The following is a 27,157-nucleotide window of genomic DNA, read 5'->3' as shown; positions in this document are numbered from 1 at the left end:
TATGTAAATATAAAAATAATAGGAAATTAAATTAGGAAAACAATTTCATCCGCAATTTTTTAAAATATTTATTTATTTTTTTAATCCCCTTTTGTTGTCCTTGTTTTTATTGTTGTAGTTATTATTGTTGTTATTGTTGGATAGGAAAGAGAGAAATGGAGAGAGGAGGGAAAGACAGAGAGGGGGAGAGAAAGACAGACACCTGCAGACCTGCTTCACCTCCTGTGAAGCGACTCCCCTGCAGGTGGGGAGCGGGGCTTCAAACAGGTATCCTTCTGCAGGTCCTTGCGCTTTGCACCACGTGTGCTTAGACCGCTGCTACCTCCCAGCTCCCACAATTTTATAAAAAGAGGAAAATTCCTGTAATAGATTTAACAAAAAAGGTGAAAAACATATACACTGAAAACTATAAGACCTTGTTGAAAGGAAATCTAAGATACAAAATAAACGGAAAAATTATCCTATGCTCCTGGACTGGAAGTGTGGCTGTTGTATAAAATGAACATTTTAGCTAAAGGAATAAATACATGCACTGTGAGCCTTCTTAAAATCCCAATAACATTCTTCACATAAGTAGAATAGAAAAATCTCAAGATTTGTAAGGAATCACAAAGGATACTTAATTACTAAAGTGATCCTACAAAATAACCAAAAAAGAGGCACCAGGCTCTCTTAATTCAAACTATACTATACAAATAAGTAATCAAGACAGAATAGTACGTTTAGTTCAGGCAAAAACATAAATACATACCAGTGGAACAGGAAGGACAGTCCATAAATAAGTCCACAAAAAGTAGATAGCTAATTAGCAAGAAAAGAATCATGAACATATAATCAGAAAGGGAAAAGTCTCTTCAATATGTGGTCCTGGGAAACCTAGACAGTCACATGCAAAATAATGGCACTAAACCATTATCTAACATCATAAAAGTTTTAATTTAAAATAGATTAGATGTAAGACCTGAAATCATAAAACACACAGAAGAAAACAGAAACAATATGCTGTTTTATATCAAACTTAGAGATGTTTGATAGGGCTTGAATCAACAGCAAGTAAAACAAAAATAAAATAAACAAATGAGAACATCTTAAATTGTTAGGCTTTTTCACTCTGTAAGAAACTATCAGACAAGGTTAGACTTAGAGTGACTGAGAGAAATGAAATAGAAAGTAGGTGAGGAGGGTATCTAAGTATAAATAGAAAATATTTGATTAAGTATTTTATGGTGTCTGTTTTAGGTCTTTCTACTTACTAGCTTGCTGCATTTATTAAATCTCTGAAGACTATTGCACACTTTTATTTTATGGTATATATTTTACCCTAACTTATGAATACATGTGTACATGTGCCCTATTCCTTGTGCTCTGGTTCTGTAACATTGTTAGGAAATGTGCCACCTAAAATGGAACTAAGGAGTCCTGTAAGCTAGGAAAGGTCTCCCCAGATTGTTGGAGCTGGAGGGCTGGCATCCCAGGTCTGGCATCTCTGATCACAGTCCAGTGAAGTAAAACATGTCGAGGTGGCACTGGCTGCACTGGTTTTCTTGAGATCAGCAAATGCAGTATCAAATATTATGGATCAAGAAAAGTAAGGGGTTGGGTAGTGACAAACCACACTGGATTAAGTACACATAGGAAGAAGTGCAAGGAAATAAACAAGGATCCTGGTTCTATCCCCAGGCTTCCCACATGCAAGTGATTTTAGGTGATTTAATATTGCAAAAAAAAAGTTATTATTAGAAATAAATTAATAATTTAAGCCCATTGTTAAATTTAAATCAGTTTAATAATATGAAAACTTAAGAGCTTAGGTTGGAGAAATATATACACACAACTGTAGTCTACATATTAAAAAGCCTGATACATTCAATCTATTTTTTCCCCAAACTCTGAATAAGGGCAAGAGAATAGTGCACTTCAATGATGTTTCACTACTTTGTTTAATACCAGGCCATCCCATCATAGGGACCCTAGTCAGGGAACCCTGGGATTCCCACATAGATATAATGTGCTTAGGCCTCTAACAGATCCCTGTCTCCACCATCACTGTTCATCTCCATCACAAACATCATAAACCCTCTTGTGGGCCTCTATAGGACATTGTGCTCATTGTAGAACAATAATAGTAGAAACAGCCCCAATCTCAAAAGGGAGGGTGGATCAACATACTCTTCCAGTAGAGGAAAACTGATGCTGAAATGAGTGCAGCCTAGAATGTTTCTAGCTATGACTATGGAATGCAAACTCAGACCAAAAGGAATCCAGAGGTTACTCAGTCTCCTGTAATAAATGTGAATAGACATGGGCCCTAGGTCACACCAAGGGGGTTACAGTTTTCAGTATTTATGTACTTTGTCCACATTTGGAAACTACTCTCTAGCCTGATCCAGCTTTCTAGTTCTATTACCAACAATGACATTATATAATACTTTTAAAAGATATTTTAAAATTTTATGAACTTATTTATTTTCCCTTTTATTGGCCTTATTTTTTATTGTTGTTGTAGTTACTATTGTTGTTGTTATTGATGTCATCATTGTTATTTAGGGCAGAGAGAAATGGAGAGAGGAGGGGAAGACAGAGAGGGGCAGAGAAGATAGACACCTGCAGACCTGCTTTACTGCCTGTGAAGCAACTCACCTGCAAGTGGGGAGCCAGGGGCTCGAACTGGGATCCTTATGCTAGTCCTTGAGCTTTGCACCACGTGCACTTAACTTGCTGCACTACTGCCCGACTCCTTTTTTTTAAATTATTTATAAAAAGGAAACACTGACAAAAGCCATAGGATAAGAGGGGTACAACTCCACACAATTCCCACCACCAGAACTCTGTATCCCATACCTCACCCTAATAGCTTTCCTATTCTTTATCCCTCTGGGAGTATGGAACCAGGGTCATTATAGGGTACAGAAGGTGGAAGGTCTGGCTTCTGTAATTGCTTCCCCGCTGACCATGGACATTGATAGGTCCATCCATACTCCCAGCCTGTCTCTCTCTTCCCCTAGTGGGGCACAGCTCTGGGGGAAGCAGGGTTCCAGGACACATTGGTGGGGTCATCTGCCCAGGGAAGTCCAGTTGGCATCATGTTAGCATCTGGAACCTGCATAATACTTTTGGCCCACCTGCATGTTAGCTGGCTCAGGGAAAAATTAATAAAGTCGTGGGCCCCTTGGAATATACTTAAAATAGACTTCCTAGCTTCTTCCAACATGAAGACCCCAAATCTCACCTGTTGTATTCTTAGCTTTAGAGTCCTGATTATTAAGCAGTTTATTCTTCTTTGTATCTTAATGCTTTCAGCCATTAAGATAAGATTAAGTTGCAGATGTTAACATGAAATCAACCTGACTTCCCTGGGCAGACAAACACACCAATGTGTTGTGGAACCCCACCTTTGCAGAGCCATACCCCAGTGAAGAAAGATAGAAACTGGGAGTCAGGCCGTAGTGCAGCAGGTTAAGTGCACATGGCACCAAGCACAAGAACCAGCCTAAGGGTCCGGGTCTGAGCCCCGGCTACCCACCTGCCAGGGACGCTTCACAGTTTGTGAAGCAGATCTGCAGGTGTATATCTTTCTCTCCCCCTCTCTGTCTTCCCCTCTTCTCTCCATTTCTCTCTGTCCTAACAACGACAACGTCAGTAACAACAACAATAATAACTACAACAGTAAAAAAAGCAACAAGGACAACAAAAGGGGAAATAAATAAATAATAATAATAAAAAGAAACTAGCTTGGGGAGTGCATCTACCTGTCAAGGCCCATGTTCAGCAAAGAAGCAATGACAGAAGCCAGACCTTCTACCTTCTGCACTCCATAAAGGTCTTTGGTCCATAATCCCAGAGGGATAAAGAATAGGGAAACTTCCAATGGAGGGGATAGGATATGGAATTCTGGTGGTGGGAATTTTACCCCTCTTATTCCACAATCTTGCCAATCATTAACACACACACACACACACACACACACACAACAGCCTCATGCAACACAACAAAAATAAACAATCTACTTGAAACATGAACAGAAGATCTGAATAGACATTTCACTAAACAAGAGCTATAGGTAGCCTGGCAAACATAAAAAAAAATACAAGGAAATTTAGTGAGATACCAGTTTACACCTATTCAAATCACTGCTATGAAAAGATTTTTTTATGTGTTTGGAGGACATGGAAAAAAGGGAATATAAACCGGTGCCACCATTACATGAGATAGCATGGAAGTTCTTCAGAAATTAAAAAAATATAAAATATTATCCGACTATTTCACTTCTGGGTAAATACCATAAGTCCAAAGACTATGAAAATGTTAGCTCAATAACAATTCTTTTTTTAATGTGAAAAGACTTGGAAAGATAAAATAGAGATTAAAATGGCCAGTAATAGTTCAATTTATAGCTAATCAGTGTTTATGTGTACACCCAAACATGCAAACATATTAAAAAAATGCTCATCCTCATGTATAAGGGAAAATTCCACATGAACTTACATGTTCAAATATATACTTTCACATATATATATGTGTGTGTATAGTATATATATAGTATATTATATTTCTTCTATATATAATTTAGTTTACAAAATAGAACAAAATTGATTTGCTAGTTACCAATTTTACCAACTTGTTAGTTTCTAGTAGTACTTTCACAAAAACAAAACAAAACAAAAAAACCCTTAAATGTGAGTTAAGGAAACTCAATTTTGGTGAATTTGTTATCAGCTTCAGGCTGACAATAAGGCAGGAATAATACAGGGAGTAATAATCATTTACCTTTAAACTGTACTTTCTGTGACAATTTCCAGGCCTTTTGTAATTGTAATGTCTCATTAACCTTTCCAGGAAAACCCTGGTATTATGTGGTGATTTTAGTATAGCACAAAACTAGTTTGATGTAAGAAAAGTCGCTGAAAATCAACCTGGGAAACCACACTGCACAATCCTGAGAGGCTGCATGGGTTTGGGTGTGGGCGCTAGCTCTTGACTATTTCTACTATGAATGTTTCCATATAATAATGACCTTATCTCACTAATCTTTGTTCTACTTTTTCATTCATTTGTTCACTTATTCAGTGTTTACTAAGTTACCATGACAGGGACAACATTATTCAAGAAGTCTGGAACAGCAAATATTAATAAGGTAAGGCCATTGTTTTAAAGAGTTAAGATTGAAGCAAGGAAATCAATAAGTCAAAACTGTGACAAGTGCAATTCAGAGATAGGGATCCAGTTCAGCTCAGAAATGGTAGTAGAAATCCCTTGAAGGAGATGGCATTAAACCTAGTTCAGTCTTAAAGAAGGTATAGAAAGTATACCTTTGCTGATGGTCCTTGTATTTTTATTTTTGTCTTTACTTTACTTTTTATTATTATTTCTGTGGCATAGTAAGACCTCACTGCACCAGGCTGACTTTTCAGTCAAAGAGAGAAAGAGAGAAGCACCACAGTACCAGAGATTCCTCAGATGCTGTAACAACTCTCACATGGCACTAGGGCTCAAATCCAGGCCACTTGCATGGCAAGGCAGGCAGCCTGTAACATACCTCTCCAGTTCTTCGTCTGAACATTTTGAGTATGTAAGCTCTCTGAACCCCAGTTTTCACAAACATTTCTTGTAGGAGTTAACTCATATTAAGTATTGAAAGTGTGTAACACAACATAGTAAACGTTCAGCAAGAGTTGGTTCTTTTGGTACAATTAATTTGGGTCCAGGTCTAACTTCATTCTTTGTAAATACAGATTTGTTCTATACCTAGTTCATCAGTAATATTCCTTGTTGAGGATACAACTTTGCAGCAGACCCTGACTTTAAATAGAGCATAAATTTCATTATCCCAAAAAGGACTGCCTCTGTTGGGGGGGGGGGGCTCCTGAAGACTTATAAACATAACATCCATGGAATCTTGACAAGGGGGTAGACTATAAGTCTAGCAAGTCTCACAACCCAGATGTTCCACTGGAAGTTACAGAGTCATCTGTTACTTCGTTTAGCCATAACTTGTCCCTAATTTAAGACGCAATTTTATTCCAAGCGATGTTTTTTAAAAAGCTACCTTTTTCTTAAAAATCCCTTACGTCCCATTGGTGTTTTGAATGTGTTATGTCTACTATAATAGAAATATTATAATACAGGTGGAAAAGTGAATTAGAAAGCCATCAGGGTTTAATAACAATGTGCTGCATGGTAATCAAAATAGAAGAAAATTAGGAGATTATCAAATTCAGGGAAATAATTGACTGGCATTCAATGTAATCTCCTGTCTTTGCAAATGGCTGCTCCAAGTCTTTTCCAAAATGGTGTCAGGGCTTTTCCTGCTGTCACCAACTGCCATCAGCATTGCCTTTAAGTGACATAATCACTGATTGTTACAATTAGTGCCCATTAGTATAGAGTAAAATTAGAGTCTCAGTCATATAGAATTGCCCATTATGTCCATATAATACACAAAGTTCATCACTTATGATTAACATTTCCAGAACGACTTCAAAAGACATCATGGAAGACCTGTCATTTTGTAATGCCACTAGATGTGTTTATCAGCAATGATGTACCAACTGTCAAAATACAATGTACTGTAATAGAACACCAAGATTTTCTAAACAAAAATGTGGGGAATTAGAGAAAAACTGTGTTTCTTGATTTAGAACTTCAGACCAAATGAACAAGTTACACTATTAAATAATATAAAAGTAAATGAAGTGCATTTGATATATTTAAATGTCTTTATACAACTATTCTCCCCTTATTTATGGTCTTAGCTTCACTTAATAAGTTAAAAGAGTTGTCAAAGCAATGTAGGTAAAGGTCAGTATGATCACAAGTTTTAACCCCTGACATAATAAATATAGTAAGAATTAGCAGGCACTGATTTTCACGTGATAGTGATTATTAGCACTCATCTCTCAATGAACACATATCAGGGGATTGAAGAACTTTAAAACAAAATGTGTGCTCATTGGGCTCAGCCTCCATTATGAGATCAAATAGTGACCTTAAGACTGAAATGTGCTAGAATATAGGAGCATAAAGGCAAATGGATTTATCAATAATTGTGGAACTACCATTCTAACCTTATGTAACCATCAAGTGTAAATTATATGATCAAACATGAAAAGTAGAAGGAAAAATACATTTTGAAGATGTCAATAGCTATGGAGTATCATTTACAATCCAATAGGGATTTCAAACACTGTTGTAGAATCTTTACAATGGGATACAGAGTTCTGGTGGTGGGAATTCTGTGGAGTTGTACCCCTCTTATCCTATGGTTTTTTTTCAATGTTTCCTTTTTTATAAATAAAAAAAAATTATATACCTGTGCATTCAGTAACAAAGTTGTTCATCTCAACCACAGAGTGACAAACACTTAATTGCATGTTTTCAGAAAATTTCTATACATGTACAACAGAAAAATTCCCATTGAATAGGCATCCCATATTTTTTGGCTTCACTTTCATCATGGGTGACAATTTTTTAAAATTTTTTTATTTAAGAAAGGATTAATGAACAAAAACATAAGGTCCATCTCCATAACCCACCCCCTCCCATGATAGCTTTCCCATTCTCTAGCCCTCTGGGAGCATGGACCCAGGGTCGTTGAGGGTTGCAGAAGGTAGAAGGTCTGGCTTCTGTAATTGCTTCCCCGCTGAACATGGGCGTTGACTGGTCGGTCCATACTCCCAGTCTGCCTCTCTCTTTCCCTAGTAAGTTGGGTCTCTGGGGAAGCTGAGCTCCAGGACACATTGGTGGGGTCTTCAATCTAGGGGAGCCTGGCCAGCATCCTGGTGGCATCTGGAACCTGGTGATTGAAAAGAGAGTTAACATACGAAGTCAAACAAATTGTTGAGCAATCATGGATCCCAAGCTTGGAATAGTGGAGAAGAAGTGTTAGGGAGGAACTCACTGCAAACTCTAGTGTACTTCTGCTTTCAGGTATATATTTTGCAGTAGTTTATGGAAACGTGTGCACATAAGCTCTCTATCACAGAAACTGGTGTATATCTAGGTTATGGGACTTTGTTAGAAAGTGAACTACCTGAGATGAAATTAGAGTGTACTATAAAAGGAAAGGTCTCACCCGAGTAATGAAGCTGAAGGTTGTCATTACACACGTGAAGTCTCTACACAATCTGAGGTGAAGCATGTTGAGGTGGCAATCGTTGCGTTGGTTAGGTTGTGAACGGCAGATGCAATATTATTTGGTTTGGATTGGGAGATGCATACGGGAAAGTGGGCCCTATCCAAGGGTTCCAGGACTGGGGAAAGTACGGTCTCTATAGTGGAGATGTGAGGTTCCTGCTGTCTTAGGGTTCAAAAAGACAATCGATAGTTAATGTTATCATCACATTATTTGTTAATTGGGTTAACTTTGAAAAGTCCCTTTGTTATGGTTTGCTGTACAGTATCCAGTATCTTCTATATAGCTGTGCTATTGGATGCTTCTCATCTACTTGGTCTAGGCTTTTGAGAGAGTCCGCATATCAAATACACAGCCTATATATTTAAAAGATTCAGTTTGTGTTTTAAGAAAATTTGAGACATACAATTGATTTTCCCCCTCTCATATTAATTAACTACTGATTTATATGTCTACATATTGCTAGGAGTGTACATAAACACCATTCCCACCACCAAAGGGCTGTGACCCATCCCTCCCGCCCACTCCCACCCCCCACTGGCCCAGGAAGCTGCATGTCTACCCCTCACCACTGGGTTTTTACTTTGGTGCCCTACTTACAATTTGATCAGGTCCTGCTTTTAGTTTCCCTTTCAGATCTTCTTAGTCAGCTTCTGTTGTTGAGTGGCATCATCCCATACTCATCTTTATCTTTCTGACTTAGTTCACTTAACATAATTCCTTCTAGCTCTGTCCAAGATGGGTCAGAGAAGATGGGTTCATTGATTTTGATAGCTGCATAGTATTCCATTGTGTATATATACCACGGCTTTCTCAGCCACTCATCTGTTGTTGGGCACCTGGGTTGCTTCCAGGTTTTAGCTATTATGAATTGTTCTGCTATGAACATAGACGTACACACCTCTTTTTGGTTGGGTGTTATGGAGTCCTTGTGGTATAACCCCAGGAGAGGAATTACTGGATCATATGGAAGGTCTATGTCTAGCCTTCTGAGAGTTTTCCAGACTACTGTCCACAGAGGCTATACCAATTTACATTCCCACCAGCAATGTAAAAGGGTTCCTCTGTCCCATCATCCTCTCCAGCCTGTGTTGCTGCTGTCCTTTTTGATGTATGCCATTCTTACAGGAGTGAGGTGGTATCTTAGTGTTGTCTTAATTTGCATTTCTCTGACAATCAGTGACCTAGAGCAGTTTTTCATATGTTTGTTAGCCTTTTGGATCTCCTCTGAGGTGAATGTTTTCTTCATATCATCTGCCCATTTTTGGATGGGGTCACTTGCTTTTTTGCATCTAAGTTTGCTGAGCTCTTTATATATTTTGGTGATTAGTTTCTTGTCTGATGTCTGTCATGTGAAGATCTTCTCCCATTCTGTGAGGGGTCTCTCTGTTTGTTTAATAGTTTCTTTGGATGTGCAGAAGCTTTTCAATTTGATGTAGTCCCATTGGTTTGTTTCTGCATTAGTCTTCCTTGCAATTGGGTTTGATTCATCAAAGATGTCCTTGAGGTGTATGTGGGAAAGTGTTTTACCAAAGTTTTCCTCTAAGTATTTGATTGTTTCTGGTCTGACATCTAGGTCTTTGATCCATTTGGAGTTGATTTTTGTTTCTGGTGAGAGAAAGTGGTTCAATTTCATTCTTCTGCATGTTTCAACCCAGTTTTCCCAGCACCATTTATTGAAGAGAGCCTCAATTTCCACTTAATCCTTTGGGCCCCCTTATCAAAGATTAGATGCCCATAGGTGTTGGGATTTACTTCTGGGCTGTCAATTCTGTTCCACTAGTCTGTGTGCCTATTTTTGTTCCAGTACTATGCTGTTTTGATGATGATGGCTTTATAATATAGTTTAAGGTCTGGGAGTGTGATGCCTCCATTTCTGTTTCTTTTCTTTAAGATTGTTTTGGCAATTCTAGGTGTTTTCAGGTTCCAAATAAATGATTGTAGTGTTTGTTCTATTCTCTTAAAGAAGCTTGGTGGAACTTTGATGGGTATTGCATTAAATTTGTATATGGCTCTGGGGAGAATATTCATTTTGATGATATTTATTCTTCCAATCTATGAGCATGGGATATCTTTCCATTTCTTGGTATCAATTTCTATTTCCTTGATTAGCGACTCATAGTTTTCAGCATACAAGTCTTTCACTTCTTTGGTCAACTTTATTCCTAGGTATTTGATTGGTTTTGCTGAAACAGTAAAGGGGAGTGATTTCTGGATGTCTTCTTCTACAGATTTAGTGTTTGCATAAAGAAATGCCACCGATTTTTGTACATTGATTTTGTAGCCTGATACCTTGCTATATTGCCTAATAACTTCCAGTAATTTTCTACTGGATTCTTTAGGTCTTTCTATGTATACTATCATGTGATCTTCAAACAGTGAGAGCTTGACTTCTTCCCTTCCAATCTGTATTCCTTTGATTTCTTTCTCTTGCCTGATTGCTATGGCAAGAACTTCCAATACTATGTTGAATAGTAACGGTGACAGTGGGCAGCCCTGTCTAGTCCCCGATCTGAGGGGGAATGCTTTCAGCTTCTGTCCATTGAGTATGATGTTGGCTGTAGGTTTGCTATATATAGACTTCACTATCTTGAGGAATTTCCCATCTATTCCCATTTTTTGTAGAGTTTTGAGCATGAATGGGTGTTGGATTTTGTCAAAGGCTTTCTCTGCATCTATTGAGATAATCATGTGGTTTTTGGCTTTGCTTTTATTGATGTGGTGAATGACATTGATTGACTTACGGATGTTGAACCAGCCTTGCATTCCTGGGATGAATCCCACTTGGTCATGATGAACAATCTTTTTGATGTGTTGCTGTATCTGGTTGGCCAAGATCTTGTTTAATATTTTGGCATCTATGTTCATCAGAGATATTGGTCTGTAGTTTTCCTTTATTGTTCTGTCCCTATCAGCTTTTGGTATCAGGGTGATGTTGGCTTCATAAAAGGTGGAAGGGAGTATTCCTGTTTCTTCAATCTTATGGAATCGCTTAAGAAGTATGGGTATTAACTGTTTCCTGAAAGTTTTGTAGAATTAGTTTGTGAAGCCATCTGGTCCAGGACTTTTGTTGTTGGGGAGATTCTTAATAACGGTTTCAATTTCTTTGTCTGTGATTGGTGCATTTAGATTTTGTAGTTCTTCTTGGTTCAGTTTTGGAAGTGCATAGGTTTCTAGGAATTGTTCCATTTCTTCCAGATTCTCTAGCTTGGTGGCATATAGTTCTTTATAGAAGTTTCATAGGATTCTCTGGATTTCTGTGGTGTCAGTTGTGATATCTCCTGCATCGTTTACAATTCTATTAATTTGAGTCTTCTCTCTTTTTTGTTTGGTGAGTCTGGCTAGGGGGTTGTCAATTTTGTTTAATCTTTCAAAGAACCAACATTCGGCTTCATTGATCTTTTGTATGGTTCTTTTATTTTCGATGTTGTTTATTTCTGCTCAAACTTTAGTGATTTCTGACCTTCTGGATGCTTTAGGGTTCCTTTGTTCCTCTTCCTCTAAGTCCTTGAGGTGTGCAGTAAGGTCGTTCATTTGAGCTTCTTCTTGGTGTTTAATATGTGATTGTATGGCTATAAGTTTCCCTCTCAGTACTGCTTTAGCTGTGTCCCAAATATTTTGATAGGTTGTGTCTTCATTTTCATTAGTTTACAGGAACATTTGAATTTCCTGTTTGAGTGAGTCTCTGACCCAGTGGTTCTTAAGGAGCATGTTGTTTAGTTTCCAAATTCTGTGTCTTTTAATAATTTTCCGTTTGTTGTTAAATGTTAGTTTTACTCCACTGTGGTCTGAGAAGATACTTGGGATGATTTCAATGCTCTTGAATTTATTGATGCTGTCTTTGTGGCCTAACATGTGGTCTATCCTTGAGTATGTGTTATATGGATCTGAAAAGATGGTGTATTCCAGTTTTTTGGGGTGGAAGAGTCTGAAAATGTCTAAGAGGTCTAGTGTGTCGATCTCTTCATTCAATTCTCTTGTATCTTTATTGGTTCTCTGCTTTGTTGATCTGTCTAAGTGTGAGAGTGGGGTATTGAAAACTCCCACTATTATTGTATTACTATTGATGTATTTTTGAATTTCTTTCAGTAGATGCTTAATGTATTTAGATGGTCCCTTGTTGGGTGCATAGATGTTAATAATTGTTAAGTCTTCTTGGCTGATTGATCCTCTAATCATTATGTAATGTCCTTGCCTATCTTTTATTACTTTATTTAATTTAAAATCTATCGTGTCTGAGATGAGAATGGCTGTTCCTGCCCTTTTTTTGTGTTCCGTTAGCCTGTATGATAGTTTTCCATCCTTTCACTTTAAGTCTGTGTTTATCTTGTTGTGACAGATGGGATTCTTGCAAGCAGCATATGGTTGGGTTATGTTTTCTGATCCATCCCCCCACCCTGTGCCTTTTGATGGGTGAGTTTAAGCCATTGACATTTATTGATATTATGGATTTAATGTATTGTAGTGCCATTGTTCAAAAAAATTTGTTTGTTCTGATATATTGCGAGTATTATAGTGATGTTCTTGTTTATAAGAGGTCTTTTAGTACCTCTCAATAGATATCTAGCCACTCCCTTCTGGCTTTTAGAGTTTGAGTGGAGAAGTCTCAGATAATCTTATGGGCTTTCCGTTGTATGTGACTTTTTGTTTCTCTCTTTCAGCCTTTAGGATCCTTTCTTTATCCTTACTTCTTCTCATTGTGACTATGATGTGTCTTGGTGTCTTCAGGTCTGGGTTGATTCTGTGTGGTACACTCTGAGCCTCTTGAACCTTGATGTCCTTTCTGTTATTCAGGTCTGGGAAGTTTTCTTCTATTATTTCCTCTAGAATGTTTGCTTCCCCTTCCTCTGTTTCTTCCTCTGGCAGGCCAATTGTTACTTCTTTTGAGATCATCCCATATGTCTCTGTTGTTATTTTCAGTGTCTCTCAATCTCTTTTTGAGCTCTTTCACCTCTTTCTTAGTTTTCTCTAACTCATCCTCTGTCTGACTAATTCTGTTTTCTGCTTCTGTTAGTCTGCTTTCCCTTGCCTCAACTTCTTTCTTCATTACAGCTATTTCATCTTTCAGTTCTCTAATTGCCTCAAGATAATCAGTATTTTCCTTGGGGGTCTCAACTGTTGTTTCCCTAATACTGCCATTCCTTTCCTTCAATGTTGTTTTCATTTCTGTGATTAATAAGTTTATTATTGCTTGCATACTTTTCTTATCTATGGTTACTTCTGGCTGATTAGTAGTTTCTTCTGGGCTCTTGTCTTCATTCATTGGAGTAGCAGTTTTATTTGTTTTTATCTACCCATTTTTATGATTTATGTGTTTCTTTTTTTATGCTCTGTTGTTCCTCAGTTGTTGTGTCTTGAGTACAAGTAACACTGTACTAAATACCTTTATGACAATTGCACTCACCAACCTCTTGAATTACAGTATCAACTGAAGTAAGTATTGAAGTAGTTTAATTGTTATCAGTTAGCCAAACAATTTTTCCTGTCCATGAAAAAATAGTAACCAAATCCCAGTGAAGAAAGAGAAAAGAAAGAGCAGATAGCAAGAATAGACAGTTATGCAAATCTACTATCCACTGTATATTCTAGGGGTAACAAGAGGGGAAAGGGAACTAGAGCAGAGATACACCCATAGAGAGTCCACTCTGAGTCAGATTTCTTCCCCAAAATAATTCACAAATTCAGAAAGGCAAAGAAGAAGGAAGAAGTGTATGACAAGATTAAAAAAAAGAGAGAGAGAGAGAGAGAGAGAGACAAGAGAGAGAAAAGGGAGAAGATAAGAAAAAGAGTTGTAATTAAAGAGCAGTGCAAGGAAATTCCCAAATGTGTATCAGTGAATTCAAAAAAGCACCCTGTTTGGTGGTGTGGGGTATCCTGCTAGGAGCTGGTCCCCAGGGACTGTTTATGGGGGGGGGGGAAGGAGGTATGCTTGAAAATTAAAAGGAAGAAACACTACTCTACTCTAATTCTTAACCCTACTCTAATTCTTAACCCAAATTAATTCTAATTCTAATTTCCCCTACTCTAATTCTTAACCCAAATTAAGTTATAGTCACCTCCTTGTTACTGCTATGACCCCTTATTGGCTGGCCTGCTAAAGGCAGAAAATCCTACTGTTCCAGCAGATGTGTTTGGAGTTCAGCGGCTAGCAGCTTCTAGGTCCGCCATCTTCCAGGAAACCCCCCCCTCCAGACTTTTTTAAAGGATTTCTCGAAAATGAAAACTAGCTCCAAGTCCTTTGATCCAATGAGAGCTATACTTAAGAAGTCTTTGGATCTGCCCTCAGGGTCACGGTGGTCCCTGGAGACTCCCAAGAGAAAGCCCCCGAGCTATGGTGCTCCCTTCGGGTCCTCTGCCGGCCGCCCAGCAGCGCTCTGCAACCGGCGGAGGAGCCGCCTTCCCGGGTGGAGGACAATGCCCGGCGCACCCGCCTTGCCAGCCGCCACCTGGGAATCTGGAGCAGCCCACCCGCTAGTCCATGCCACCTTTACACTAATTCTTAACCCAAATTAAATTATAGTTACCTCTTTGGTGTCACCACTAGGACCCCTTATTGACTGGCCTGCTAAAGGCAGAAAATCCTACCGTTTCCAGAAGATGTGATCAGAGCACAGGCTGCTAGCAGCTTCTCAGTCCGCCATCTTCCAAATATATCCATGGGTGACAATTTATGACACATGGTTAATCATGAGGATTATCTACCATAGAAATCCACTGGGGGGCTAGGTAGTGACCCATCTGGTTAAGTGCATACATTACAGTACACAAGGACCTCAGTTCAATCCCCCAGTCCTCACTTGCAGAGGGAAAGCTTCACAAATGCTGAAGTAGGTCTGCCTGTGTATCTCTGTCTCCCTCCCTCCCTATCTCCTTCTTTCCTCTAAATTTCTCTCTGTCCTATCTGATAAAATAAATAAAGTCAACAAAAAAAAATTCATTGATAGACATTTGGATTGTTTCCACTTTTGTGCTATTGTGAATAAGAATGCTGTGGACAGTTTCATATAAGATACCTATCTTCGTTCCTCTTGAGAATTTCTACTAAGAATTATGGGGCCATTCTACTTAGCATTATGAAGAATTACCAAATGCTTCTCTCCCAAGTGATTATACCTTTGTGCTTTAACACCAAGAACACAGAAGAGGTATGATCTTTGCACATTTTTACCATGACTTGTTATCTCTTTTTTATTTTAACTACTGTAGTGAGTCTGGTGTGCTATCTCATTTCTGTTTTTATTTACATTTCCCTGAAGATTAACAAAGATGAGCATCTATCTTTTTATGTGTTTTCCAGCCATTTGTGTATCCTCATTAGACAAATGTCTACTATGTCCTTCTTCTATTTTAATTGTATTATTTGTCTTTTTAATTTGAGCCGTAATTGCTCTCTATATATTCTGATACAAGTTTTTTGTCAGATAGGTTTGAACATATTTTTCTCTCATTCTGTGGGGTCTCTTCTCACATTCTTGATGGTATCCTTTAATATATGAAAAATTTTACTTCCATAGTAGTCTAATCTATCTATTTTCTCTTTTGTCAGTTATTTAAGTAGTGTCCTACCTGAAAATCAATAGCTTGGTCTAATGCCTTGAAAATATATTCCTATGTTTTTCTCAAAGTATTGTGCTGCTTTCTCACATTCAGACCTATGATCCATATGAGTTAATTATTATATAATCATTACAATAAATTTAATAAAAGTGCAAAAGAACAAATTCCATTCTTCTACTATTTGTTGTGAAGATTATACTTTCCCTAGTGAATTAATACCATTAATGAGAATCAACAGATCCTAAAGGTTAATTTACTTCTACACTGAATTCTATACCACTGGCATATATATATATATATATATATATATATATATATATATATATATATGTATGTGTGTGTGTGTGTAGGAGTACCAAACTGTGTTGATTACTGTAACTATATAGCATACTTGATATGTAGATTAAGCTAATTAGTTCTTTTCCAAGATTGACTATAGTAAGCCCTTTGCATTTTTGTTAGAGTTTCACCATCAGACTGTTAATTTTGGCAATAAATAAGATAAAATTTCAGGCAGTCCAGGAAGTGGCACCATGGGTAAAGCATTGAACTTTCTAGTATGGAGTCCTGAGTTTGAGCACAGACATCACATTGCCAGAGTGATATTTCTGGTCCTCCCCACTCTCCTTCACTCCTTGCCTCTCCCTCTACAAACAAACCTTTGAAAGAACACTATTATGATAAGAACTCATTAAATTTGTACATCATTTTAGAGAGTACTAATGTCTTAAAAATAACTAGAAGGTATGTGTGAGCTTTATATTTATTTAGCTTCTCAAATTTATTTCTAAATGTGTAGTTTTCAGTGTACAAGTTTATACTTTCACTAAATTTATTGCTAAATTTAGTATTGTTTCAGATGCTACTGTGAATGGAATTGTTTTCTTGGTTCAGTTTTGGATTGTTTATTGTTAATGCTTATAAATACAATTAATTTTTGTGTTTTGATCTTATATCTTACCATATAGATTAGTAATCTTAATACAGATGTTTGTATAATCTTTGATCTTTAACTTTTATGCTTTAAAAAAAATTTTTTCCTCTAGTCATTGGGGCTCAGTGCCAGTGCCAGCACTACAAATCCACCATTTCTGGTGTCCTTTTTTTTCAATTTGATAGAACAAAGAGAAATTGGGAGAGGAGGGTAGATAGAGAGAGAGAGACAGATAGACACCTGCAGACCTACTTCACCACTTCTGAAGTGATCCCCCCATCCCTGTCTTGCAGGTGGGGAGCAGGGACTAGAACCTGTGTCCTTGTGCAGGTTCTTGTACTTCCTACTATGTGTGCTTAACCTGATACACCACTACCAGGTCCCCAACTCTTACACTTTTTTTAATGCAGTATGTAAGATCATATCACCTATAAATAATGTAAGATAATCAATTAGTCTTGCCTGTGCTCTAGAACCCATCAATGTTAAATAGAATTTCCACAACATACATCCTTTTAGGTCCTTGATTGAAAGCTTTTTTGTTTGTTTGTTTGTTTTATGTAAGGTTATTGCTATTAATTCTTCAAGGCATTTCAACATTTTCCATTAAGTGTGTTAGTTGGAAAGGTTTATTTTTTAAATTCTTTTATTTATAAAAAGAAAACATTGACTAAACCATAGGATAAGAGGGGTACAACTCCACACAGTTCCCACCACCAGATCTCTGTATCCCATCCCCTCCCCTAATAACTTTCTTATTCTTTAACCCTCTGGGAGTATGGACCCAAGGTCATTGCGGGATGCAGAAGTTGGAAGGTCTGGCTTCTGTAATTGCTTCCCCATTGAACATGGACTTTGACAGGTTGATTCATACTCCCAGCCTACCTCTCTTTTTCCCTAGTGGAGAAGGGCTCTGGGGAAGCAGAGCTCCAGGACACATTAGTGGGGTTGTCTTTCCAGGGAAGTCTGGTAGGCATCATGCTAGCATCTGGAACCTGGTGGTTGAAAAGAGACTTAACATACAACACCAAATTGTTGACCAATCATGGACCTAAAGGATGGAATAGTGCAGATGAAGAGTTGGGGGGGGGGGTCCTCCAGTTTCTAGATAACTAGTAGGTATATTTTAGTTATATTCCAAAGGGCCTATCGCTATACTAGTTTTTGTTTGTTTGTTTGTTTCTCTTTTTTTTCCCCTGAGCCTGAAATCTGATATGCAGGTGGGTCCAAGTTATTGTCTGGGGAGGTGATGTCATGGCTGGAAAAAGGACCAGAAAAGCTGGATCAGGGAAGAGAATAGCTCCCTAATATGCAAAAGGGGTATACATATTGTTGATTGTAAACCCTGTCAATTTGATCTGATCTGGGGTCCATATTCAACTTAGGAGCCTATGTGACCTCTGCATCCCTCTAGATCTGAGCTCACATTCTGTGGTCATGAGTAGGAACATTCCAAGCTGTTGCATTATCAACCCATCTTCCTCAGGTATAGCATAGAGTATGTTGTCCATCCTCCCTTCGGAGGATGGAACATTCTCTACCATTGTTAAGTTGAGGACAAGGTCCTATGGAGGCCCACAAAGAGATCTATTGTGTTGTTCCTGATAGAGATGACCAGTAACAATGGAGATGAGGGATTTATTCGAGGTCTAGGCCCATCAAGTCTGTTTGGAAATCTCAAGACTCCCCGACTAGGACCCCAGCTGATGGGGTGGCCTGAGAGTGACTAAAGAGTCATGGTTAAAGTATGCCAGTCTCTTGCCCTTATTCAGCTGCTGCAATCCTTGCTTTGCTAAGGTTAGCTTTGGAGTGAGTGAGAGAAGTGTAATAGGAAGTAGGTGAGGAGGATTTTAATAGTATTCCTTCTCTACTTCCTTTCTATCTTAATTTGTGTTGTTTTATCATGAAAGTGTGTATTTAGATTTTCTTAAAGTCTTTTCTGCATGTATTGAAGTGACTATATGAAGTTTGACCTTTATCCCATAATTTATTTCTTTGGTTGGTTTTAGGGTGTTAAATCAATCTTGATGTACTAGCATAAATTCCACTTTACAGACATTCCCATATTCAATATGATGAATGTAGCAGTATATACTCATAAGTGATTGTTATGTATGTTTTCTCTTATAGTGCTATCTTTGTCTGATTTTGTTTTGGGGGTAACCCTGGCCAAATCAGATGACTTGAAAATCACTCTAACCATTTCTATTGTTTGAAAGAGTTTGTGAAGGGTTGTCATTAATTTTCCTTTCTTCTTAAAATACATCTATTAAAAAAAAAGAGGGAAATTGAGAGGGAAGGGGGCTATAGAGAGGGAGAGAGAAAAAGAAATACCTGTGGCACTGCTTCACCAGTATTTTAAGTAGGTTTTTTTTTTTCAAATATATTATTTTTCTTGTGATGTTTGTTTAGGTTTTTTTCTTTTTCCACCAAGATTTTTTCTGTTAATGACCTTATGGCAGATATGAACACACTATTTTAGAAAATTTCCTACTTTGGTGCTAATTTTATTATCTCATTATTAAGGATAAATCTATGATTCATGTGTCTCTTTCAAGTGGCTAGGCAGATATACCATTTTAAAACATTGATGAATCAATTTTGTTCCATTCATTTAAGAAGTAATTTTTATCTTATCCTATTTTCTCAGATGAACTTACATTTATTTTTGTCAAAGAACTATCTTTTTCTGCATTGGAGGTGTGCTCTTTTAACTATTATGTTTTAAAATGGCTTTTAATGTCTGATAGGAATAATTCTTCATTTGTCATCTTTATTTTCATATACTTAAAAAGTTTTTCTAGAATTTGTTAAATAAATGAACATCAGAATCATTTGACAAAAAGAAATTCTGTTATTATTGTGATTGTATTGAATTTATAAAATAATGTTGGGAGAATACACATTTTCCTGTAGGGTATATTATTATCTAAGTAAAAGCTAATACTTTCCTAGTTGTACATTTCCTTCCTTTTTTCCCCTTCTTTTGTCCTTCTTCCCTCCATCCCCCCTCCTTCCCTCCTCTTTTTCTTTCTTTCTTTCTTCTTTCTTTATATTTGACCTTTTTATCTCACCAAGGTTTTTGCATGGACTTAGTGCCTGCACAATTACTCCACCATTTCTGGTGGCCCTTTTTAATTTCTTTATTGAGGGATTAATGTTTTATAGTTCACACTAAATACAATAAATGGTACATGCATACCATTTCCCAGTTTTCCACATAACAATTCAATCCCCACTAGGTCCTCCTCTGCCATCATGTTCCAGGACCTGAACTCTCCTCCTACCCCACCCCAGAGTCTTTTAGTTTGGTGCAATATACCAACTCCAGTCCAAGTTCTGTTTAGTATTTTCTCTTTTTGATATTGTTTTTCAACTTCGTCTGAGAGTGAGATCATCTCATGATGATCTCATGATGAATATCCTTCTGTTTCTGACTTATTTCACTTAACATGATTTCTTCAAACTCCATCCAAGATGGACTGAAAATGGTGAAATCACAGTTTTTAATAGCTGAGCAGTATTCCATGGTGTATATAGACCACAACTTGCTCAGGCACTCATCTGTTGTTGGACACCTGGGTTGCTTCCAGGTTTTGGCTTTTTCTTTTCTTTTTTCCTGGACCTCACACATTCATGATTTTCACTATTTTGGGCCAGTGTTTTCATTTGGAGAGAGACAGGAAAACAGAGAGAGGGAGAAATATCAGGGCAGTGAAGCTTCCTCCACTACCAGAGCACCTTCCCAGCCTCCAATCTGAGTCTCACATATGACAAGGCAAGCACTCTACCTGGTGAGATATTTCTCTAGAAATTTTCTTTCACACTCTTCTATAGGTTTACTTTCTTTTCATAGTCATTTTCACACCTTTCTCTCTTTTTTTGTGATTAGAATTCCCTCTTTCATTTTCTTTGTTACCATGTTATTTCTGTAGCCATATAATACACCCAAATCTTCAGACTCCCTGAGGCCTCCCTTCTTTTAATGTTTAAATGCAATTGCTTGAGTGTTCGGACCCTTTCACAGTAGAATGTCAACTCATTTTCCCCTTGTACATTCTTTTTTTTCTTGGTACCCGTAGGACATTTATTTAATATCACTCCAGTGTAGGGTCTTTGCTACAGCTCTCCCTCTCCCACATCCAAGGAAGTTTCAACTAATTTTCATCCATCTCATATCTAAAATTCTGAGACTGTAGCCCCTTTTACTTTTTCCTTTCAACTGAACTAAATCAATGCTGCTAATTACACAGACTATACTGGAGAATTGTGGTGAACTCTAGACAATTAGATTTAAAAAAAAAGTAAAAAAAAATAAATTCGATCTGAATTCCAGATCGACTTCCTATAAATTTTGCAGGCCAGAATATCTCAGTTCAAAGGCAAGTTCCATCACTTATTCTCTGCAGTGCTAAAGGAACATGGATTTTGCTTTCTGACCATGCTTGATGGAAACAAATTTGCTCTGTTCCAATTAAACATGGTATTGGGCTTTGGTTTGATATATTATCAAGGTTTTTCAGTTTAGTTTAGTTTTATTTTTTTTGTTTGTTTTTTACTTTGTGAAATAGTTTTACTTTTTTGATGTCAAAGGAAACTTTTTTTGGAGTCCAGTGACTATTTTGGTTATGACATTTTCCAGCTATCGTTCAATTAATGAATTGCTCTTTGATCCCTACATTAACTTCTATTTTATTTCAAGGAAATGCAGTTTTATTATATTTTGGGGTGTTTCACTTTTCCATGTATCCTATATTCTTCTCCAAGAACATCAAACATGCAAATATGGAATCTCTGTTTTTTCTTGGGGTAGTCTCAGCTTGTGACTATTTTGTTTGTTCATTTATCAAGTCATGTCACAATATTCGCTCCATTTTTTAAAAAATTTTATTTATTTATTTTTTTATTTAAGAAAGGATTAATCAACAAAACCATAGGGTAGGAGGGGTACAACTCCACACAATTCCCACCACCCAATCTCCATATCCCACCCCCTCCCCTGATAGCTTTCCCATTCTCCATCCCTCTGGGAGCATGGACCCAGGGTCATTGTGGGTTGTAGAAGGTAGAAGGTCTGGCTTCTGTAATTGCTTCCCCCCATGGGCATTGACTGGTTGGTCCATACTCCCAGTCTGCCTCTTTCTTTCCCTAGTAGGGTGTGTCTCTGGGGAAGCTGAGCTCCAGGACACATTGGTGGGGTCTTCAATCCAGGGGAGCCTGGCCAGCATCCTGGTGGCATCTGGAACCTGGTGACTGAAAAGAGAGTTAACATACGAAGCCAAACAAATTGTTGAGCAATCATGGACCCAAAGCTTGGAATAGTGGAAAGGAAGTGTTAGGGAGGTACTCACTGCAAACTAGTGTACTTCTGCTTTCAGGTATATAATTTGCAGTAGTTTATAGATACGTGTGAACATATGCTCTCTCTCACAGAAACTGGTGTATATCTAGGTTTTGGGACTTTGTTAGAAAGTGAATCACCTGAGATGAAATTAGAGTATACTATGAAAGGAAAGGTCTCACCCAAGTAATGAAGCTGAAGGGTTGTCATTCCACACGTGAAGTCTCTGGACACAGTCTGAAGTGAAGCATGTTGAGGTGGCGTGGCAATCGTTGCATTGGTTAGGTTGTGATCAGCAGATGCAATATTGTTTGATATGGATTGGGAGAGGCATACGGGAAAGTGGGCCCTATCCAAGGGTTCCAGGACTGGGGGAAGTAGGGGCTCTATAGCGGAGATGTGAGGTTCCTGCTGTCTTAGGGTTCAAAAAGACAATCAATAGTTAATGTTATCATCACATTATCTGGTAATTGGGTTAACTTTGAAAAGTCTTTTTGTTATGATTTGTTGTACAGTACCCAGTATCTTATATATAGCTGTGCTATTGGTTGCTTCTGATCTACTTGGTCTAGGCTTTTGAGAGAGTCTGCATATCAATTACACAGCTTATATATTAAAAAGATTCAGTTTGTGTTTTGAAAAACTTTGAGACATACAATTGATTTCCCCCCTCTCAAATTAATTAACTAGTGATTTATATTCGCTCCATTTTTAAGCAATGTCTACTCAATTTCTTAATACTTCTAATATGACTTTCACTTCTATGATTGAAAACTCACATTCACACACACACACCTTGAGCTCAACCATATCTTTTTCAATAAGTTTTTTTATTCATTCTTTTGATGGGGGAGGGGTGATTACTTGTTTATAGTACAGTTGTTGGCATCTGGGCAGATCAGACCCTTTCACAGCATTTCAACCCCTACATCACCACAACTTTTGACTTTGGTGCAATATAACAAGCCCAGTTCAAAGGATGTGTGTGTGTGTGTGTGTGTGTGTGTGTGTGTGTGTGTGTGTGTGTATTTTCCTTTTCTAGTTTGTTTAAGTCTCCAACTTTTATTGTTTCCTTTTTTTTTAACTTGGGTGATACATGTCACAGATTTTTCTCATACAATTAATTACAAATGTTTCTTTAGTTCACTTTTGCTTAAAAGATTTGCTTTGCATAGAAAAAACTATTAGATACTTTTTTTCATATTATTCCTCTTTTAAGAGAGAAAGTTATAATGGACTGTGGTCTATCACAGCAAAATTGAGACTAGAAGTGGGGGAGGGAGGACCACTAAGGGAAGGCTGGGTACCCAACTCCCTATAGTAGTACAAGAGGATGGTTTATGGAAGATGAGATATGCTTGCTGATGCTTAACTTGGGGAAAGGTGAAAATGTATCCTTGTGACAACAAACGTTTTCTAAGTCAAATTCCCTCAACAAAGTGATAATGAGATTGGAGACATGGAAAGAGTTCTGCCTAATCCCACTATTACTGGTGAATTGAAATGTGTTGGGGAAGTCAGTATCTCTTCAATTCAGTGTGTTGATATAAAATGCCCTCTCATCAAATCCACTGGACACCCCTCTCCCCTGCCCCAAGCTAGGTGTTCAGCTCTGAACATGTCAGTTTAGCTTCCTGAGATGGACAGACTATCCAGGTGGGAGGACCACTAGAAAAACAGTAGAAATGCTATTTGTTGACACTCTTAGTTTGTACTTGTTTTTGCTCTGTTAACTCTTGCCAGGAACTTCAGAGTTATTTACTAGGCAATGATTTATCAATTCTACTTTGGGGCTGGAGTAAGAGAAATAAATGAAATTGACAAACATGAGTCTATGCTTCCATTTGTATCTACCCATCCTGTTCTTCAATGAGCAGACCTTGTTTGCTCCAAGAATGTCTTCTTCATCTCTTGAACCCCCTTCTTTAGTAACCCTCCTCCAAAAAAAAAAAAGCACTTTTTTCTCATCACTCCAAGGAAAACATCATCACTTTAGTTTTTCAGGATTCTCACTTTTTGCAGGAAAAATGTACACTCTACCTGAACTCTGGAATTGTGTGTCAGTTTATGAAGTGCTTTCATTTTATAATTTTCACTCTTTTTGGCAGGTGTCCTTACCTCATTGGAAAGTAGGATTCAGTCTTTGAAAATTATTTTGCTTTTGTGGGGCAGGTTTCAAGGAATGATATGGAATAAACATTGAATTCTGCTATCTTCTTTCAGTTGCCCTCCTAAGAGGGCCTTCCAATATAATACTCCAGAGAAATTAAGCCATTACACAGTTACCTAGATGGCCAAGCCAAGACTGAGCTATCATTCAGAGTGCATTTTAAAGGGGAATTTATGAAACTCTACTTTTGTCTGAGAGGAGGGATTTCACAAAGAATGAGCCTTCTCAGGAAAGACCTTTATTTTAAAATATATCTTTTGAGTTGATTATAGTACTGCTTACTTTTGACCTCAACAAAGCTCATTTTCAGTCATCTTTGTATCTATCATCTATCTATCATCTATCTATCTATCACCGTCATCTATGTCATCTAACATCTACTTACACATCTATCACTTTCCTATCCATATGTCTATCTAATCAACCCATCTATGTGCCTGTTATCTATTTGTCTATCTAATCTGTCATCTATATAACTAACTATACACCATCTATCCTCTACCTACTTAAAATTCTATCTTCTATCTACCTACTTATATATCATATGTTATCTATTTAGTCACCCCATCTGTCTACCTATTTATCTACCTATTTATGTATTTACCAACTACTTATTTATCATCTATTTAATCATCCCACCCAACTATCTGTCTATCTGCCTTCTATATCTATTGTCTATCAATCTATCATCTATCTAACCATCTATCTGATCATTCACCCATCTGTATTTATGTCTTTCTACCTACCTACCTATTATTTGTCTGTCATCTATCTAGTTATCTATCATCTATCTAAGTTGTTTATCTGTCTGCCTATGTCTTCTAAATTTCACCTTCATCAAAAAGCAAGCCTCCATATCTTCTTAGAGTTGATCTGCTTTGTAATTTGATGAGTCTTTCCTGTTTGAGTTAATAGTCCAGATATGGCTTGGTTTCTGCTAACTCTTCATTTCTTGACTTGTGTGTAGCTTGGCCACTGTTATATACCCAAAGACTTTTCTGGGGGTTGGGGGAAGTAGGTTCCCCACCTCATAACCTTTTGCTATGCTGTCAGCAGCCAGCAGCCTCATCATTGCAGAGGCAGAATTAGAAGTCCACTTGATCCAAGCCAGAGAGTTGTCAGAGGTGAGACAGCCATCCTAGCCCCTACCCCAGATCTAGTCACAAGTTGATAGTTGCAAAGGATCATCAACATCAACATGTTGTTTCCAGGGTCATAAATTTTCAATGTGATGAGAAACAACCAGATGTTGCCAAACGTGCAGTGACTCCCAGAGCAGCCTGGTTAAGGCTGGCTTCCCTGGCTGAGAAAACTTTAGGGTCTTTTCCTTCTCTGTGCTTGGTTGGTGGTAGAGGGACCCGATGTCCAGATTGGGCTCATCAATTTTCTAAGGGATTGTATTTCTTGAACCATCTTTACCAACCTCCTGGGGCCGTTTGTGACTTCCCACACCTGGATGGGATTTACTGCCAGTCCTGAGCACACTTTGGACTTTTTTTTCTTTGGTCATTGTATTGGGAAACTGTTCCATGTGGTGCAAGAAATAACATGTCCACCTACAATGGCATGTAGGTGCCTACCTCTTTGACCTAGGGTCTGATTTCGTGTGGTTCCAATTCTCTTCAAATTCCTTAGGCTGTAGAATGTCTAAGACAGAGCATACTGTCTAAGACAGACAGAGCCTACTGTGAGAGCTCCAGAGCAGAATTCTTTTTCTTTTCCTTTTTTTTTTTTTAGCAATTCAGTATTGAATTACAAAATTACATGTCAACAACACAATGTACAATTCCACACCATTTTCAACACCAAAGTTCTGAATCCCAATTCCCTCTATTGCAAACCACCATAGTTCTCCCAAGATCACAGACAGCTATCTGTCTACATTTGTAGATAATTGCTCCCCCCCCCTTTTTTCCCAGGTCCAATTATCTCTTCCCCTCCAAGGCACACATAACCCTATTACTACATCTGAATATCTCTCTCCTTTCTTGTCCTCTCTGGAACCTGATGGAGTTCAGAACCTTCTTATCCTCTTCCTCCTAGCACTTCTCCCCTACTGGAAGCATGGATCAAAGTTGTTTTGGGAGTGCAGAAGGTAGGAGTTCTGGCTTTTATAATTGTTTCTCTGCTGGATTTGAGTATTGGCAAGTCAATCTGTACTCCCATCTTTCCCTAGTGGGGTAGGGCTCTGGAGAGGTGAAGTTCCAGGACATACTGGTGAGATCATCTGCCCAGAGAAGTCAGGGTAGAATCATGGTAGCATCTGCAACTTGGTGTCTGGAAGGTGTTAGTACATAAAGTGATATAAAATCGTTAATGAACAAGAACCAAAAAGTAGGGCCGGAGCATATGCGCCCTTTCAGGACCCATAGAGCAACTATTGTAGGGACTGCCCAAAGGGAGGCTGGGATCTCCTGCCCTGCCTCTGAGGAACACTTGTCCTGAATTGAGTGCAGCCTGCACTGTTTCCAGCTGTGGCTGTGACCATGTGCTGTGAACTCAGACCAATAGGGTCTTAGAAGTTACACAGGCTCTGGTCTCAGGTACTAAACATATATATCCTGGATAGGGTGGAAGAGGTAAATAGGCAATTCTATCCACAGAATAGTTTCAAGAATGGGAGCTACTTTCTGCCCTAATCCAACTTCTAGCCCTTTTCTCTGCTCTGAGCAGAATTCTAGAAGGAATTAAGTTCTGAGGCCCTCAGGCTTCTCAAGACTGGGGAGACAGCATAATGGTTATGCAAATAGTCTTCCATGCCTGAGGCTCTGAGGTCCCAAGGTTCAATCTTCAGCACCACCAGAAGCCAAAATTGAGCAGTTCTTCAATAAAATAAAATATCAAATCAACTAAGACCAAGGTGGCTGTGCAAATTATCCAAGAATAGACCACTTGCAATTCAAACCCAAGGCTTCACACCCCTCTATGTGGGCACACTGTTATGTTTATTAAGGAAATAAAAAGTTTAGGGGGGGGCTGACAGTCTTGTACCTGGTAGAGCGCACAGAGTATTAGTGTGCCAAG

This window comes from Erinaceus europaeus, chromosome 9 (assembly GCF_950295315.1).
Source record: "Erinaceus europaeus chromosome 9, mEriEur2.1, whole genome shotgun sequence".
NCBI classification, from domain to species: Eukaryota; Metazoa; Chordata; class Mammalia; order Eulipotyphla; family Erinaceidae; genus Erinaceus; species Erinaceus europaeus.
Note: the sequence above shows the minus strand (reverse complement) of the source record.